The following is an 18,189-nucleotide window of genomic DNA, read 5'->3' on the forward strand; positions in this document are numbered from 1 at the left end:
TATTTACTGCAGTCAGTTTTATCGCCCTTCTTCTAAACTGGTGCACTAATAGACTCCTTCCACTGATCAGACAGTTCTTCTTTATTCCGTATAGAATTAATCATTTTATGGATATTAGACCGTAATATTTCATCTTCTTAAATCATTTCAACAGGAATTTGATCACTACCCGGCGATTATAACTTTTAAACTTTACAATAGCAATTTCAACCTCAACTAACTGCTCAACTGTACTTATTTCTATCTGCTTATAATTACTGACCCTTTGTACCTTCAATAGTTGAGAGAAGTAGTTCCTCCACGTATTCAAAATGTTGTGGGAATCTGCAAGCAGATCACTATTCTCATGCTCCGCTAAGTCACTTAGTAACCCCTCCTAAATTTCTTTCTTTCTCTATGAAGGTCTCTAATGCTTTTGTTCTTGCTGTTCATTGCAAGCCCAATAATTCTGTCTCTCAGATGTTCCCTTTTTTTGTTCCTGAAATGCCTGCTAGCTTCACGTCTTATATTGTTCAGATTATCCCCAATTATTTCGCTTGGATCCTGTAACCAGTGCAGTTTGGCTTGTTTCCTTTGACCTAATAACTCTGAACATCCTTCTCGAACCATGACTTACGCTTCTACATAATAATAGTAATAATAATAATAATAATAATAATAATAATAATAATAATAATGAGTATTTTGTGTGTTTGTTTGCTTACTGTGCGTGCTTACTTAACAGCCCAAAGGCGAATTATGAAATAAATACGAGTTAAAGGAACAAACAAACCAAATACATACATACAGACATACAAAACGCAAAACAAGATCATCTGTATTTGCGTGAACCAGTGATGCAGAATAGATTTTGACGTTGAAAACTTTCAAAGTTTTAAAAAGCAAGTTGCATGTGAGACGGATAATAACTAACAGTTATAAATGTATCATTTAGGCATTAGTACAAATTCAATAGATACAATCATGCCAGAAATTATGCTGCGGGAAAATATATATACATATACATTGATACTGAGCACAATTAATATTTCAACAGGAAGAAAGAAGTACATTTAAATGCTTTTAAAATACGTTTCTGGTTCTAAATGCGTCAAGGGTCCTGCAAAGAACATTAGCAGAGAGACGATGTTTGCTTGAGGAGCAAACACTGAACAAAACAAAGCCTCTGATGTACGGAGAAGCGACTCGAAAACCGGCATTTCCAGGAAGAGAAAGACGGAATTTAGAACCAAGGAAAATATGAAAAAGAAAGTGCCTCGAGCTAGTTACCTCGTCTTAACGTAAGGCGTGCAAATCTTGAAGCCTTGAGACATAGTGCAAATGCAATTGACAATGGGGAAGAAAGGAATAAAAGAAATGGATGCAGATTTATGCAGGAAGCTTTCCACTTTGTTACCATCAACATAACACGATCAAGCTCCCAATAACAGATGTGTGAAACTTGGTCTCTGATATTAAGGGAGGAACATAGACTGAGGGTGTTGAGAGTATTTGGATCGAAGAGAGATGAAGTGACAGGAGGTTGGAGAAAACTACATAATGAGGAGCTTCATAACATGTACTCTTCTCCAAGTATAATTAGAATGATCAAGTCAAGGAGGATGCGGTGGGCAGAGCATGTAGCACGAATCGGGAGAAGAGGAATGCATATATGATATTGGTGGGAAAGCCAGGAAGAAAAAGACCACTGAAAAGACCAAGGCGTAGGTGGATGGATAATATATCTTAGAGAGATAGGGTGCGATGCTATGGATTGGATTAATCTGGCTCATGATAAGGACCAGTGGAGGGCTCTTTTGAACGTTGTATTTAACTTTCGGGTTCCATAAGATGCTGGAAAATTCTTGAGTAGCTGCAAAATAGGCGGCTCCACAAGAAGGGCTCAGATCCATGAGTAAGAAAAGAAGAAGGGCCGTGCCATAGCTCAAGCGGTTAGTCGCTGGCTTCCCACCGCGGCGGCCCGGGTTCGCTCCCGGGTCTGCTCAAGTGGGATTTGTGGTGGACAAAGTGGCGCTGGGGCAGGTTTATCTACGAATACTTCGGTTTCCCTACCAGTCTTCATTCCACCAATTGCTCCGCAATCACCCTCACCTATCATCTGGGGCTGGTACAATAGGCCAGAAGTGGCCGCAGTACAAGGGACTTAGTCTCACCCCACTAGCATTAAAAATAATAAGTAACAATAGAGCTGCATTCAGGTACAGCTGTGTGTAGAGTGAAATGCAATAGAAAGCAGTCACCCAGGGAAAGAGAAGAAGTAGATTAGGCAGCTAACTGGACGCAACAGCACCGTGAAAATATATAGTTGACGTGATTATGGAAATGAGGTTTAAAATCTAGAAGTACTGCCAGGTCTCTAATGGAGTCTGCACGGGTTATGGAGAATTAACAAGGTTTATACTGGTTGATCAATATATTCGTTTTCCTGAACAAGGATATACAAGTAATTGTAGCGTTACTGATGCCGGGTCTCAGCAGTGCAGCAACTTCGTTTAAAATCTGTGTCAGACTGTAATGCATGACAATCTACCGGAGATTTAATGGCACAGTAAATTTTGATATCATCAGCAGAAAGTAGTTACCTGGTGCATAACGTAAGCCATCAATAAAAACATTGAAAACATGTGCCCCAGAACAGATCCTTGAAGAACTCTTGAGAGAGTTTTTCAAATCGCGAAGAAAGGATTAAAGAAATATTGACCTAAAATGGTCTTTTGGTTAGGTATCTGTGATGCTAGTTGATGTAACCTACCCCGATCACAGATGGCGGTAAGGTTGTCATCCTTAAGCGCCGGCCAGGAAGATAGAACTGGTACTCATATCTGTTAGAGGCTCAGTCGATCCCAGGGCCATAGTGCGGCTGGAAGGATTAGGTCAATTGGAAAAAAAAATCCAACTCATCGAGACTCGAAACCGCGAACTCCCGGCTTGTAGCATAGTGCCTTAACCAACTATGCTACCGCGCGCCCCCGCGTATTCATTGATAGCATATGTAACTTTATTGACCATTGTAAATTGCTAATCTCTGCTGATAGTGTCGCGTCGTTAACTCTCCACATGATTGTGTCTTACTGCGATCTGACATCTGGGTCTCTGGTGCGCTGTTATCTCCGAGACACTTAATGTTGCTAATACTCCAGGAAAAACAAATCCTTTTCGTGCTGCCATTACACGCACCAGCACCTAGATATTTTCTTTGATTAAAAATTATATTTTCACGGTCATATTGACTTCATATTTACTGAATGCATGAAGCTGTTCGGCCTTATTCGCTCCATAACCTTCAATTTTTTCTCTTGATTTTTCTATGCGCTATTCTTTACGTTAGTCAAGTCCAAGCTGGAACATGCCTCGGTAGTTCGGAACTCTGTCACGCCCACTGATGCCAGCAAAGCTTGAGCCCATCTAGCAGAAGTTTGCGTCCGCCTGCTTCTATCGTTTTTTCCTTCATGTTCCTTATAGTTACACTGTTATCTCAGAGAAATTAAATGTACATTCTTTACGTAAACGGAGACATCACCTTGATGCACTTTGTGGAAAAAAAAAGAAACTCTTCGCGCTCAAAATTGCAAATATGTGGCATATTAATTTTGAAACTTTCTTTCTTTTCATACACATGATTTTTTATTTTTTAAATAAATATCTGCATTTAAACAATATGTTGATGTTGTTTAACATTAAATTTTTATTATTTTTACTTATTTGTGACGTAGCTTTTTAGCTTCATATGTAAGAAATATTAATACACGTAAATTAGTTAAAAAGGTAAACTTGTTCCTGTGCTCAGCGAATTAAACACTACGCCAAGAAGGCGTATGGGGGAGTGGATATATAGATCAACATTTTCTTGATCTCGGCACCAGCTGGAGGTGAGTTGTCATCTTCACTCCCCTGCCGCTTTACCCCCAGGGAAAGTGCTCGCGGTACCCGTTGTGTTGGAGGTTGGGTGGACCTCACAGCCGGTCTGGACGATTTGGAGAAGAGAGACTTCTCAACCCTATCAGGACTTGAATTCCGTCCCCTCAGTCGTCCAACCCGTAGCCAATCGCTATACCGATTGCGCTACCCCGTCTCCTAATAAATTTGGTGCTCCGTAAATATGTTTCGAGTGCGACAGCGTTCTGTGGGAAACACTGCAGTAGTTAGCTCGTTGATTACGAATGGAGCTTTCTATGTTCCGCCAGTAGCGGTATTCTGCAGTAGAAGCAAGGCACAGCCAGGCTGCGCCATGAGCAGCAGCGCCGGTGGATAGTGGCGGATATTCGCAACGCGGAAATTGGGTGGCGCGTTTATTGGAAATCTTTCAGCTGTCCGAGCGGTTGAAGGGCAAGGAGAAGGGAGTCGGAAGGGTGTTGCTGGGAGCCCAAAAAGGAATTGCATTTTGGAGATGAGGTATAGCTATTGAGAATAGAAGAAAGTTGAAGAAGTCTCTGATATGGAGCAGTATGGGTGTATTGGCGCCATGCTGCTCATTGTACACCGGTTCATTTTATATTATATTTATATTATACCACAAGGCGTGATGACATGTTGACTTGTCTGTCTGCTGACTATTCCGTGCTTAATCTTGAAAATAAATCCCAATTTTATCACGACTTGTGAAAATGTCTTTTATTTCCTGCCAAGATATATGTTCACGAGAATGGGCAACATTGTTTCCCATATGGTGTCCCACGGAGCCCTCTGGTGCCGTAAAGTGAAAACAAGGATTTCGTAAGGAAATTCAATTACAATATAAAAACAATAATGTAAATAATATTATTATTGTTGTTGTCATTATGAACTTCACTTAAAATTGTTTTCGTTTTGCAGCTTCTTTAGATTATAAATGCCACTTCCAAAGGAAGGGGGCATCCGATAGCGTAGTTGGTTCAGGCACTATGCTACAAGCCAGAAGTTCGCGGGTTCCTGTCCCGATGAGGTCATTGTGTTTGTTTTCAATTTACCTAATCCCTCCAGCCGCACTATGGTCCTGGGTTCGAATCAGCCTCTAACAGACATGAGTACCAGGAACTTTCCTGGGGGGGGTAAAGATGGCCGGAGCGTAAGGCTGACAAGCTTCCCGCTATCTGTGAGCCGATTGTCTAGAAAATGTGGGAACCTCGACGTCTCACAACACTATGGGCCTCCGCGGCCTGTTAGAGGGATACATTTACTTTCAAAGGAAGGCATGAATGAAGTGTGTTTTTCCCCCAGAGAAAAAATCTTTATCAAGACAAGAACCTCATCAGCTGATACATTTTGTATGAACATACTTGAGCGAAGCTGCATTCCAGAATTACGCAAGAACAAAAACAAAATAAAGGAACCAAATGAGGGATTTATATTTGATAATTCAACATTCCAGTATCAAGCCAAGCTTCATTATTCGTATGCATGAGATATAAATTTGTTTTCTATTGAATGATACGAGTGAGTGTCAGTAAATAGGTCACAAATGGATATAAAACTGAAAACATGCGATATTCGAATCTGGAAAAAATATTTTTTGTTGACATATCCCCCGCCAACATTGGTACACTTGTGCCATCCCTTTACCAGTAGAATCCTTGCATGGCCCACACAGTACAGTGATTTTTGCTGTGTATTTTCTGCAGTTTATATTTCATCCTTATTGCTATGCGGCAGAATCCAGAAACTAACCAGAATAAAAAACAAAGGATTCGGAAAAGAAGGAAGGCAAAAAAGGATAGTATGCAGAGAGAGATGGGAAGCATAAGAATGGATGGATGGATAGTAAATGACAAAGAAACAATAATGGAACCTCCCTGTTTTTTCTTTCTTTTTATGACATGAATTCGTTTAAGAGAGTCCAGCCAACGAGAAGTGAAAGTAGATGGAGCTGGGGAGGGGGGAGGGGGGTGGAAGCCAAGTTCTTGTCCCGATGGAGTCTAGTCTATTTCACATGCCTGTGGAAGGAAGGCCCGATATCAATTACTGTTTAGTATGGACCGTCATCTCTTTGCAGAATGACCAGCGCAGTGATGTACGCACAAGATGCATGAACATCTACAGTGTGTTTCAAAATTAGAGTTAGGCAATTCTATAAAAAGGTGATTTTCTCCCTGTGCGTAACTAATTAAGCACTACGCCATGAAGCCTTTTTTGTGGGAGTGTATGTATGGATTCACGTTTTCTTGACCCCTGCATTAGTTGGAGATGGGTAGTGAGCTTCATGCCCCGGCCTCTTTACAACCGGTACCCATTGGATAGGTGGCTGGATGGGCCCCAAAGCTGGTCTGGACAACAAGGAGACGGGAAAATATTTGATCTTACCGGGACTCGAACTCCGACCCCTCGTTTTTCCATTCCATAGCCATTCGCTATACGGACTACCCTATCCCGGCCAGGTCTATAAAGTTATTGAATTTGTTATCTTCTTTTAGGTTTATTACTGTGATGTTTATTTTCTGCATCCTGTTCATTGTAATGTGTCAGAAGCATACTTAGGGACTGTGGTCCCCCGATGCTCAACCACACAAAAGATACGTCATAAAAGCCTACGTGGCAGCTCATACAGAAGGTGAGAAACATGTACAGAATAACTTCCTATACCGGTACTTAATACGTACTGCAAATCTGCAAGACAAGAGCCACTTATTCACCCACAGTACCACAAAATCCGCACGCCGACCAGTCACCTCCTTACACCAAAAAGAACGTGCTTACATTTCTAATAAACATAAAATTTATGTACTTAAGAAATCAGTATGAAGTAGGGAGTTGGGTGTAATTGTTTAGGGGGGGAGGGGGGGAGGGGGCGAGCGTAAACCTTGGCATTCCATTTAATACCTTGAACACTGAAATAATTTTAATAATCAGTTCCTACCTCGCAGAAAACACCACTCCTCCATTACAAATAAATGTATTTTATTTATTTTTAAATGGCCGGTCACGGTAGCCGAGCGATCTAAGACATGAACTGTCTTCGCTCGCTCGGAAGCCGGGATCGTTAGTTCGAATCCCATACAAGGAATGGATGTTTTGTATGTGTATGTGTTTATTCTGTGTTTGTGTTGTCCTGTGTTTAGGTAGAGGTCTTGAGACGAGCTGATCACTCGTCAAGGGGTCCTACCGTCTGTGAAATGATCAAAATTAAAAAAAGGACAACCTCGACACCGTAAGGTATAAGAGGAACGGATTAAATAAGTAAAGTAAAGTATTTTTAGATGCATACGAGATCCTTTCAGCCTCTAACAGATTCATGAAGGTTCTAATGATGGTGTAAGACACTCGAGATTACTGGGGTTTTGGACTTTGTCCACAAGGAACACCTAGACGTAAGTGGAAGGATAATATTAAATGAAACTTAGAGAGATGGGATGACGTGTTATGGACTGAATTGGTCTGGCTGAGGATGGGTATCAGTGGAGGACTCCTGTGAACACGGTAATGAAATTTCAGGTTCCGTAAAATGTTAAATTCTGAATGACTGCGCAACTGGCGACTTCTCAAGAAGGGCTAAGCTCGATTTAGTTAGTTTAAGGACTATATTCTTCTGACTGAGGATACAGACCAATTGCAGGAAATTCTGAATACCATCCTGATCTTTCGGCCTGCATAAAAGGCATATTTGAGCGTATATTTATGTGCGCATATGCAAGTATTCCGACCGCCTCTGTGGTCTAGTCCTAGTGGTCAGAGTTCCTGGCTACAGATCAAGAGGTCCCGTGTTCGATTCCCGGCGCTACCAAATTCTCTGAGAAGTAATGGGTCTGGAACGTGGTCCACTCAGCCTCGTGATGATTATTGAGTAGCTATTTCAAGGAAATAGCTGCTCCGGTCTAGAAACCCGAAAATTTACGGCCGTGGGGATTCGTTGCGCTGACCACGCGACACCCTCTATCGGCAAAAGTTGACAATAACTTCGCCGACAAGTGGCGGTCGCTCGGTCGGTATAGTTCGCTTGCGGACTCAAATCACGGAGCTGTTGCAGTGTGTTAGGTGCTCTGTTCTATAGCATGAGCACCCACACGACTGGCTTCATAATTTGTTTACTGGAGTAAATTACTCCACAATCACACACACACACACACACACACACACACATATATATATATATATATCATCACAAATATGAAGTTCACTGAAAGTTATGAATCTGTTGCTGTCCCATTTTAGTGGCATCTGGAGGCAAGACCAGAATATTACAGATATATACACGCTGTCTCACAGCAGCTGCAGGACGCAGCCCTGTGCTTGCTGATCCCACTTCCGGTATTTTCAACGCAACCTTACACAACAATTAATATGATAAGAGACATCATTTCAATACAATACACAGTTGTATCTATCATTGCAAATTGANCCTTAACATAACCCTTTAAAATCTGAATTGCTTCGAAGAATATATAAAAATTCAGCCCGTACCTCACAGGAAATACGTTACGTCTCCGCTACAAAGCCCAACCAGTCAATGCTATTTAAGGAAACAGTCGCTGTTTATTGTGAGAACCATACGAAACACAAAAATGCACTTTGTGGGCATAAAGCAGGTGGTACATATAGTAACCACTGGGCTTTAAGTGTGGGGGGGGGCTTACGACAATCGTTGTAAAAGGTGGTTACAACTATGTAACAAGTATTCTCCATGTCTTAAAACCTGGCCATACTCCACAGAATGCTCAGTGCATTTGGATGTGTTCATTAACTGAGATAATGCTCGTATGGTTTGCATGGTCTGTAGCACGGCCTTAGTTACTGAGCGTCACTCTCCAACAATGCAGCAACAGGCACTGCCACGATAGTCCCTGCCATATTTTTGTTCATTTCTCACGCGCAACCCAGATCTCAGATCTAAAAGCAAGGCCTCTGTTTGTGGGGAGAAATTCATGTTCTTAAATATTGTAACGTGTTTCGTTACTGAATACGCCGTAGAGATCGTTAATTGGTTTATTCAACAATCTACAAGAAACGGCTACAATTAATTATCACACAGTTGCGGGGTTTCACACTTTATAACCCTAATCGCGTTAATCTGTTACCACTGTTGCGGGGTTTCACACTTTATAACCCTATGCGCAAATCAGCTCACTCTGTGTTCAGTAGTCTACACGTTTACAGTAGGGGAGCTATGTATCACTGTGTCACACGCTCCCAATTACACAATCACACACACGTCCGGATCTTCTTCCCGCGACGGCTGCTATACTCCAACTGTAGTCTGCTCACTGGAGAACTATTGATAACACCCTCGGCGACTGTCACATTACAACTCGACTCGGCGACTGTTACTTTACAACTCACTCGTAGCTGCTGTGCAGTTCCCTTATATATCCGCAGTGGTGCCTGTTGCGTGCCACGTCACAGTAGGAAGTTGATTACGGGTACGTAGCGTTGCGCGTTACGTCACCGCGGAGGGGTGGGAGGGAGCGCTACGTTACCGCCACGCGCCTGTGGCCTGAGTTGCCACGTTGCTGCTGGGTAGGGAGGGTTTCTCCGTTGCGCAACATGTTACAATATATTCATGAGAAGGCTGTTGCAAGCCAGTATTGATAGGTAAGAAAAAAGGTAAAGTTATCCCTGTAACAGGCTGTGACGTCCCATACGGTTGTCAGACGTCGAGGCTCCCACATTTTCTCTAGACAGTCAGTCTTACGCGCCAGCCGCCCTTTACCCCCAGGAATATTCCTGGTACTCATTTCTGTTAGAGGCTGAGTCGACCCCAGGGCCATATTGCGGCTGGAAGGATTAGGTAAATTGGAAAATATCCACCTCATCGGAACTCTAACCCGCGACCTTTCGGCTTGTAGCATTGTGCCTCAACCAACTTCGCTACCGCGTTTCCCCTCAGTATTGACGGGACCAATGGAAATGTAACTGCTTAAAAGAGAGGGTGGGAGAGGGTGGGGGCAGAGACATTTATTGCAGTGCGAAATGATGTGATGGAATTCGCTGGCATTCTGATTGCTCTTAAGAAATTGTTCATATCTCAGTTCGAATATCACATGCCTGTGTTTGAATGACGTATGCTTTGGTATGCTTCCGGATTCTTAATGAAAATTACGAGCACAAGTGACACAGCATAAACTGAACCACCTGTTTGCAGAGTGAAAGCAATGCTTCTTTTAGTGGCTTCATGTGCAGCTGTCAATACTGATTCATTAATTAACCTCTTATACCTTGATGTTCATCTAAATAATGTTTGAAATCTAGTTTATAACTCATAAAAACGCTATGCGCCCAAAACCTAAGAACAGATTTGGGCACATTGTCGCTGTTTATTATGACAAATATATTAAACAAAAAAGTATACGGAAACATGCAGAGTTTCTTAACATTTATATAAGTTGAAGCAAAATATCCGCTAGAGTTTGATAGGCAGTAAATATAACTATGCTGGCGAGGACCAGCAGCAGTTATAAACGACAGACTCGTCCTCGTTGGAGAGGGCGCCCCACATCGACAAACCCGCAGCTGTCGTACAGTAATACAAATCTGGTATTGGGCCCAAGATGGGTGCTTTCTTCCAAGATAGGCTGGCCGAATGACCGTCTGCCGTAACTTAACTTTGACTCTGACTTGGTCTTGAAAGGGTTCATCCCTGTTTCGCGACAGCGTTGCTGCTAATCCGTACTTGTCTTTGAGACCACGAGTGCCGGGCCGAGTGAGAAGGGCCCAGGAATTCTGGCGATACCACTCCGCGAACACGAATTGATTGTGACTTGTCATAAACCCCAAGTTAACATAAGACGAGGCAGGGCAGCCAAAACAGAGAACATAGGAACTATCCAACGTCCCTTTCTTTCCATATGGATTTCGCCACAGAAACTATGTATTCCTTTTCAGAATTTCAATTTGAAAAATACAATAAAGTATTAGAATAGATGATGAGTTGTAAAGAAATAACTTATAATGTGAACATTTTAAATGTTCCTGTGAAGGCTAAGAGTTTTAAATGTCGTTGGCGGACAGAAAGTTTCATGACGACGCAAATCAAATTTAGATTGCACCATAAAAATTCATATATGAATCCCAAGCCGCTCGTTTATAAATGATTGTTCCACAGAATTGCTACGTCACAGCCTCCGAGCTAGAGTGGCATATTGCGCATGCTGTAACGGATGAAATCTTCGATCAGAGTAATATCTGTAAGATTTGAGGTCTACACAGCGGTGACTTTGAAGAATGCCGTCTTCTGGGATGTGGCGCCGTGTAGATATTGTATTAACCGACGTTGCCCAGGAACGTATCGCCTCCATCTTCAGGGTGGAAGAAAAACGCGTGAGCGAGGAACCAGCGTGGGCAGGTGCACAATTAACATCTGAAGTCAGCTAATAAAATATGTATATCTTTAAAATGTACGATAATTGAATAAAGAATAACGCTGCTAGTAGCAACAGTAAGCTGACAAAGGGCAAAGAAGAATGTGGAAATATGTATGGCTCTCCCTGACGTCTGGAACAAAATGACTGTTTTGTAAGGACTGTGTGCTAACCCAGCAATCAGATGATCGAGTTACGCAATCGGTACAGACCAACAAATACAGAATGAAGCAATGCAGAGATACAGGAAAAATAGCGATACTTATTCATGTAAAGATATTATACTGTACAGTAGATACAGGACAAGCATAGCTCGAAGTAACAAAATATTGTAAACTACAATTAGCTACAGTAATGAAAAATTTAATTTTAAGGAAATGATTATCGAACATATCGACTTTGTTACAGATTTCATTTGCGACTAAGTTGCAGTGAACAGGACATTAGTTACGTGAAAACTAAGTTCAAGAGGTATTGAATTCTTCAGTGTTTCTCACTACAGGGCCGATAAAAACAGGTTATTAAAGCGAAGGTCACAGGTACTTATAATACTAATTCATTTCTTTATCTAGTTATATGCTTACTCAAGAGCCCAAAGGCCAATTATGAAGTTAGTACGATCAAAGTAAGGAAACAAAAACAATATACGCAAGTAACAGTCAATATAAAGAAACTTATATCATAATACTGGTTGTAAGTCAGTCGGTTTGGGTGATCCCATCTATCTATGTGTCTGTCTGTCTGTCTATAGCTCTACAGCACTTCGCTGGACCTTGGTGCTTTTTTCAGCTTCTTAATCCTATACACAGTTGGTAGGTCTCATTTTACGGGGGATCAGCCGGTCGCAAGGCCTCTACCTACACACAGAACAACACAAACAGAATGAACGCACAAAGACATCCATGTTTCGAATGAGATTCGAACCCACTGCCCCAATGTTCAAGCGGGAGGATACAGTACATGCCTTAGACCGCGCGGCCACTGTGATCGGTTATTAGGTGATACAGTATGCTTTTATGAGAAGAAATGATCAAGGAACTGAGGATGCAGTTTCGCATAATTTTGTACATATTGTCGGACCGGTTCTGGGTCATGTCGACAGCTCAGTGCCAGGGATGCAATAATAATATAAGGTCATCCAAACTGTAGAAAACCATTCCAAACGGTAAGGGCAGCACAAACTCAATAACGCCGTGACGCGAGACGGCTGAAATTTCCTCGCAGAGACGAGCTCCTCAGTTCAAAAGCGTTCTAAATCACTCACAAGAACGAAGACAGTGTAACGCTCATATTATAATCATACAGCTGTAATAGCATAAGCTCTAGGATTGCGATTGGAACACGTGGTTGTGGTAGATTTGTTGTTATTGCTACAAATGACCTGCTTGCTCTCTGACATTAAGGGAGGAACATAGATTGGAGGGGTTTGAAGACAGGATGCCGAGGGTAATATTTTGACCGAAGAGGGATGAAGTGATGGTAAACTGGAAAAATAAAACTGCATAATGAGGAGCTTCATAACTTGTAGCCTTGGCCAAATATAATTAGAATGATCAAGTCAAGGTGAATGAAATGGACAGGGCATGTAGCACGCACTGCTGGGAAAAAGGACTGCATGTAAGATTTTGGTGGTAAAAAAGGAACGAGACTACTAGGAAGACATAGACGTAGGTGGAAAGATAATTTTAAAATGGATGTTGAAGAAATGGAATGGGTTTTTGGATTTTGTATTAGTCTGTTTCGGGAGGATTTTTGTGATCACGGCAATGAATTTTCGGGTTTCATGAAATGTTGAGACTTTCTTAACTAGGAGAGCAGCCGATCCCAAGAAACAGTGCGCTGTATGGAATCAGCAGACCTGAAACATGACATAACATTCATGTTAATTTTTCTGAACTGAAGTATATTTAATGACTTGGCGTTGCGCCAGTGCATACAAACTCACATCTCCATTGTTTCTAAATGAGCGGAAGCGAGTGCGCTTGCGCAGGAACGTTTATAGGCAAACGCAATGAGTAATACAAGTTACAGGGTTCCATTATGTTTCTTGATTACGTTCGGCCGACAGGTTCCTTCGCTGCGACATGAGTCAAATGGCGCGGAACTCTGGCTGTTGAATGATGGTTATGATGGTGGTTATGATGATGAAGAAGATGATGAAAGTGACACTTCCAGTACGACTTTTAATTTATCATTTAGGCCTAGGTAGTGTATGTGAAAAGTAGAGTGAAACGTCTCCAAGACTACCATCGAAACTCTGCGTCCCCCCTTTTTTTTTCTTTGGCACTACAGCCCCAGTGGGCCTAGGCCTACCTCCATGAACTTCTCCGTTCACTTCTGTTTTTTCTCGATCTTACATATTCGGTAGGATTCCTTGGGCGGGTGATCAGCTCGTCGCAAGGCCTCTACCTATACACAAACACAGAAAAACGCACACACACAAACTAAACATCCATGCCCTCAGTGGGATTCGAACTCACGATCCCGGTTTCCAAGCGAGCGAAGACAGTGCATGCCTTAGACCGCTTGGCTAATGTGACCGGCCTTCTAGAAGTTTACGTGATATTAATCTACTTGTGTCCTTCTGTCTGTCGGCGAATAACAGTCTACAAACTCTATACGGGTATTTTGGTGTAACTCCAAATATCAACAAGCAATTTTGATTTTAATTCATTTTAATGCATTTAATCGTCATCATATGATATTTTGAGTTCTCTGTCACATTTTAAATGAATTCTGTACATAATATTTTAATTAATTGTAATCCATTTTTTTAGACTTCGTAAAATTATTTTGGGCGTTTCTAAATATTCAACCCAGAGAAAAATGTAGGAGCTATTTTACATGTATAGCAAGCGACTGTAAAATGCACATGCTGTCTTTTACACCCGAGTTATACCTGTAGTAGTAGTAGTGGTAGTAGCAGTAGTGGTAGTGGTAGTAGAGGAATGTTAGGTTATTCGTATGCTAAATTTATTAAGCAGCCTGCAATGAAGACGTATGGGGGAGTGGAGGTATAGTTGCATCATTCTTTACTCGGCACTAGATGGAAGTGAGTGGTCAGCTTTACCCCCGGTGGATGCCAGAGCCTCTCTGGACGCTGTGCAGAAGAGAAAAATCTCTTGCCCCGACAGGGAATAGAAACCCGGTCGTCCAGCCCGTAGCCCGTCGTTATAGTAGCAGTAATGACATTCCCCTGATAAAGTCGACGTGGCGTATGGCGTTCTTCCTTGCCGCGCTCGGGAGGCAGCAGAACAATGCTCCCCTATATTGCTATATAACATCCTTACGCACCACTCACCCATCCGATGCGGAAGACAGGAAGGGGCAGGAGCTGCCGGAGCTTTTGGAATCCAAGTGCCCGAGCTTAATGAATCGTTTCAAAAAATCCGTACGGCAATATAATCTTCATTCCCCATGGATGGCCAGACGTATTATATGAATCTCTCATACCCCCCCCCCTACACCTTCTTCGTCTCACTTGAGAAGGAAGAACTTTTATTGCTTTTCCTTGTATGATTGTGATGATGGTTTTATTAATATCTGCTCGCTGTGGTGACAGCCGGGTTGGGGGTGAACAGGGTGAACTCCACCGCAGTAGGCTGTTTCGCAGCATTCCCCTCTTTGGTAGTGCAAAGAAGCTTCCTGCATCGTTATTGTCAGCAACATGGATGGCATTCTCTCGGACTGCTGCAGTTAATATTGTTTCTTTTTTCAGTTTTCCTCACCACGTACCTGATTCCTTCTCCACACAGAGCAGCTAAGCTTCCAAGCAGAAGCCGAGATAGCGCAGTCGGTATAGCGACTGGCTTCGAGCTGGGAAACCTAGGGGTCAGTGATCGAGTCCCTGTAGGGAGAAGAAGTTTCTCTTCTCCGCGTCTTCCAGGCCGGCTCTGGGGTCCACCGAATGGGTACCGGGGGATTTTTCCCGAGGATAAAGCGGCCGAGGCGTGAAGCTGACCATTCACTTTCAATTATTGCCGAGGTCAAGAACATGTGGATCTATACATCCACTCTCCCATACGCCTTCATGGTGTAGGTCTTAGTTAAGCATAGGGCCAACATTACCTTACCATGGCTTCCAAATATTTTAGAAATAGTTTTCGGTCGGCCCGTTTGCAACAAGATCTTGCAACTACGTGGTCTCTACTTCTGTCTGTCCGCACATAAAAATTGTAATAACAATAGTGATGGTAGCAGTAGTAGTAGTAATAGTAGTAGTAGTAGTAGTAGTATCAGTAGCAACAATAGCATACATCTGGTACTTTCAGTGATTTTGGTAATGTTAGTTCTAGTACTGTTAGTACTACTTGAAGTACTATTACTACCAATAGCAGTAGCTGCAACAGCCAATAATAACAGTTCGCTGATAGATTGAGGAACCACTGGGGGAATTTTAATAAAATAGGATAATGATAATATAGGATCCATAATTTAATGCCCGTTTCGCTGTTTCGATATGATTAAATGCGCGCTTATTTTCTGTTGTACTACTCGTACATGCAGTGTTTGATTCATATCTTCAGTTTGCACTACAGCTTGTCTTTTCCATCCCTTCACTTCGGCCGATTCCGAAAGGAAAAGAACTGAAGCAATCTCAAGGCTGTAAGGGTTAATTTTACTGGTGTTTATGTGGTATGTTTTGTAGTATGAAGGCGTGACCTTAAACTGCCCTTTCCCTGATTTCAATTTCAGGACAATTTGTATATGCAGAATTCTGTTTGAGACTTGAAGGGTAAAGTAGCGATGCTATAGACGCTTGTTCGTTGCAAAATGAGACATGAGCACTCTCAAGACTGGCGTTTCCAAATTTTAAAATAATTGTTTTCCTACCAGGAAAATTACAACTTTCATATCAAAGTCATAAAGAGAAATCAACATAACAAACATTGAAGTGCAATCTAAGATGTTTTCGTAAGTATGTTAATTTGTTAAAATGTGTGACATTATTAGGCTTGAGACTATGATAAGTGTTACATAATGTATGAGCCTTTTGATGTACTGACGTGTTAGGCAAAATAGATAAGTGGACGGATAAAGAAGGTGTCATGACTAATTTTAATATCTACAAATTCAGTGCTAACAAAACTGTTTGACATTTTCAATGATGACACTCATGTGGTTCCGTTTACAAAGAATGTCCATTCATCTCCCGACACATCAAAAGAACCAACATTTCTTGTTGAGTTTTTAGCCAGTAAAAAGCTTAATATACAGAGTAGCCTAGAACTTAGTTAACATAAAACATTAATTCGTATTAAGGGGTGTGTTCAAATTTAAACCTGCCAGTCAATTTATAGGACGGTATCATGGCGTTGTGAGTTGTACACTGAATGATCTGAAATTCTTGTTTTTGACAGTTAAATGATTTGAAATTGATATACATAAAAGAATAAATTATAACAAAGAAACAAAAAAGAATATCATGGTTTTAGTCCGCAAGCGAACTATACCGACAGAGCGACAGCCGCTTGTCGGCGAAGTTAGTGCCAACTTTATCGGATAGAGGGTGTCACGTGATCATCGCAACGAATCCGCACTGTCGTTAATTTCGGATTTAGACCGGAGCCGCTACTTCCTTGAAATAGCTCCTCAATTATCCTCACGAGGCTGAGTGGTCCCCGTTCCAGACCCACTACTTCTCGGAAAAAAATAGGTAGAGCCAGGAGTCGAACCCAGACCTCTGGATCTGTAGCCAAAAACTGTAACCACTAGACCACATAAATTGTAACATAGAATCTAAAAATAAATATTTTTATTCCGTTAAAATATTACTGCTTTTGTTACATGTAATTTCTACATATCTAATTAGTAGTCTTGTAATTAAAAAACGTTAAGCAAGGCTCGTTCTCCTCTCTCCATCCTGCTGTATATTCCTACAGTTCGTCACTACGTAACCACAGGATCTGCCACGGACGCAGCTTCCATAACAAAATGGCCGAAAGGCGGAGAGAGGAATTTGTATGCAGTAAAAGGTTACACATAAACCTGAACAACTTATGTAAGAAAATGACGAACTCTACAAATGTAATAAAGTTAAAGACTCTGAAAATTATTTACTCAAATCTAGATGCAGATGAGAGAATAAAGTTAAAGGGGCTGAAAATCCACTTGAGGTTAAAAGGGAAAAGAAACACAAATTATAAAATGAGTCGAGAGAAGAAGGAGAGCAGAAATAAACCTTGTGCAGTTGTGATGGTATTGGTAGCAGTACCTACATTCATGTGAATAAATGGAAACATCCCAGTTCACCTTCAACCAAAAACTGGGAAGTTTACGCCATCAGCTATGAAGGTTATGTTTACCGTGTTTTGGGATTCTCAGGGAGTACTGTTAGCCCATTTACAGAAGCGTGGTGAAAATGTGAATTCTGCATCATACTACGAAGTTCTATTGTAGATTCTGGATTCAATTTGCTGCAAACTTCCAGGCCAACTGGCAAGAAATGTACTGCTCCATCATGACAATGCCAGACCCCATACAGCTCCAGCAACCCAGGAGAGAATTCAGGAACTACAGTGGGAATTTCTTGAACATATGCCTTAGAACTTGGACGTTGTCTCTAGTAACTTTCATCTGTTTGGTCCTCTAAAATAACACCTTGGTGGCAAACGGTCCGTGGTTGAAATGGAGTTGCGGAAGTGGCTGAGACAACAGCCGGTAGACCTCTATGCTGCTGGTTTCGACGCACTGGTAAAGCGATGGACAAGGGTATCAAAGTTGGTGGAGGATATGTCGAGATATGAATGTTATTTCCAGGTTCGAATGTCACTTGTTTTACGATTTACAGCTAGCCATTTGTGGCCTACTTACTGGCTCTCCCTCGCATGTTAAGAATCTGTTTACCGCACAATCTTGATGTTAGTGTACACGGATGTGTATACTCTAATGAAACACAGCTGAATAAATTTCTTCTTTACTTTTT

General features: G+C 41.7%; 1 protein-coding gene across 2 annotated transcripts in view; it reads left to right on the plus strand.

Moving 5' to 3' along the window:
* LOC111863650 (LIM/homeobox protein Lhx3) overlaps nucleotides 1-18,189 on the plus strand; it is a 507,864-nt gene that overhangs the window by 129,291 nt on the left and 360,384 nt on the right. The window contains exon 1 of one of the 2 annotated variants that reach the window (XM_023850149.2): nucleotides 6,455-6,523. The exons of the other annotated variant lie outside the window; for it this stretch is intronic. The gene's annotated coding sequence lies outside the window, so the exon portion shown is untranslated. Of the gene's footprint in view, nucleotides 1-6,454; nucleotides 6,524-18,189 lie in introns of those variants that run through there. 2 annotated transcript variants of the gene reach the window in all.

This window comes from Cryptotermes secundus, unplaced genomic scaffold (genome assembly GCF_002891405.2).
Source record: "Cryptotermes secundus unplaced genomic scaffold, Csec_1.0 scaffold234, whole genome shotgun sequence".
Classification (NCBI taxonomy): domain Eukaryota; kingdom Metazoa; phylum Arthropoda; class Insecta; order Blattodea; family Kalotermitidae; genus Cryptotermes; species Cryptotermes secundus.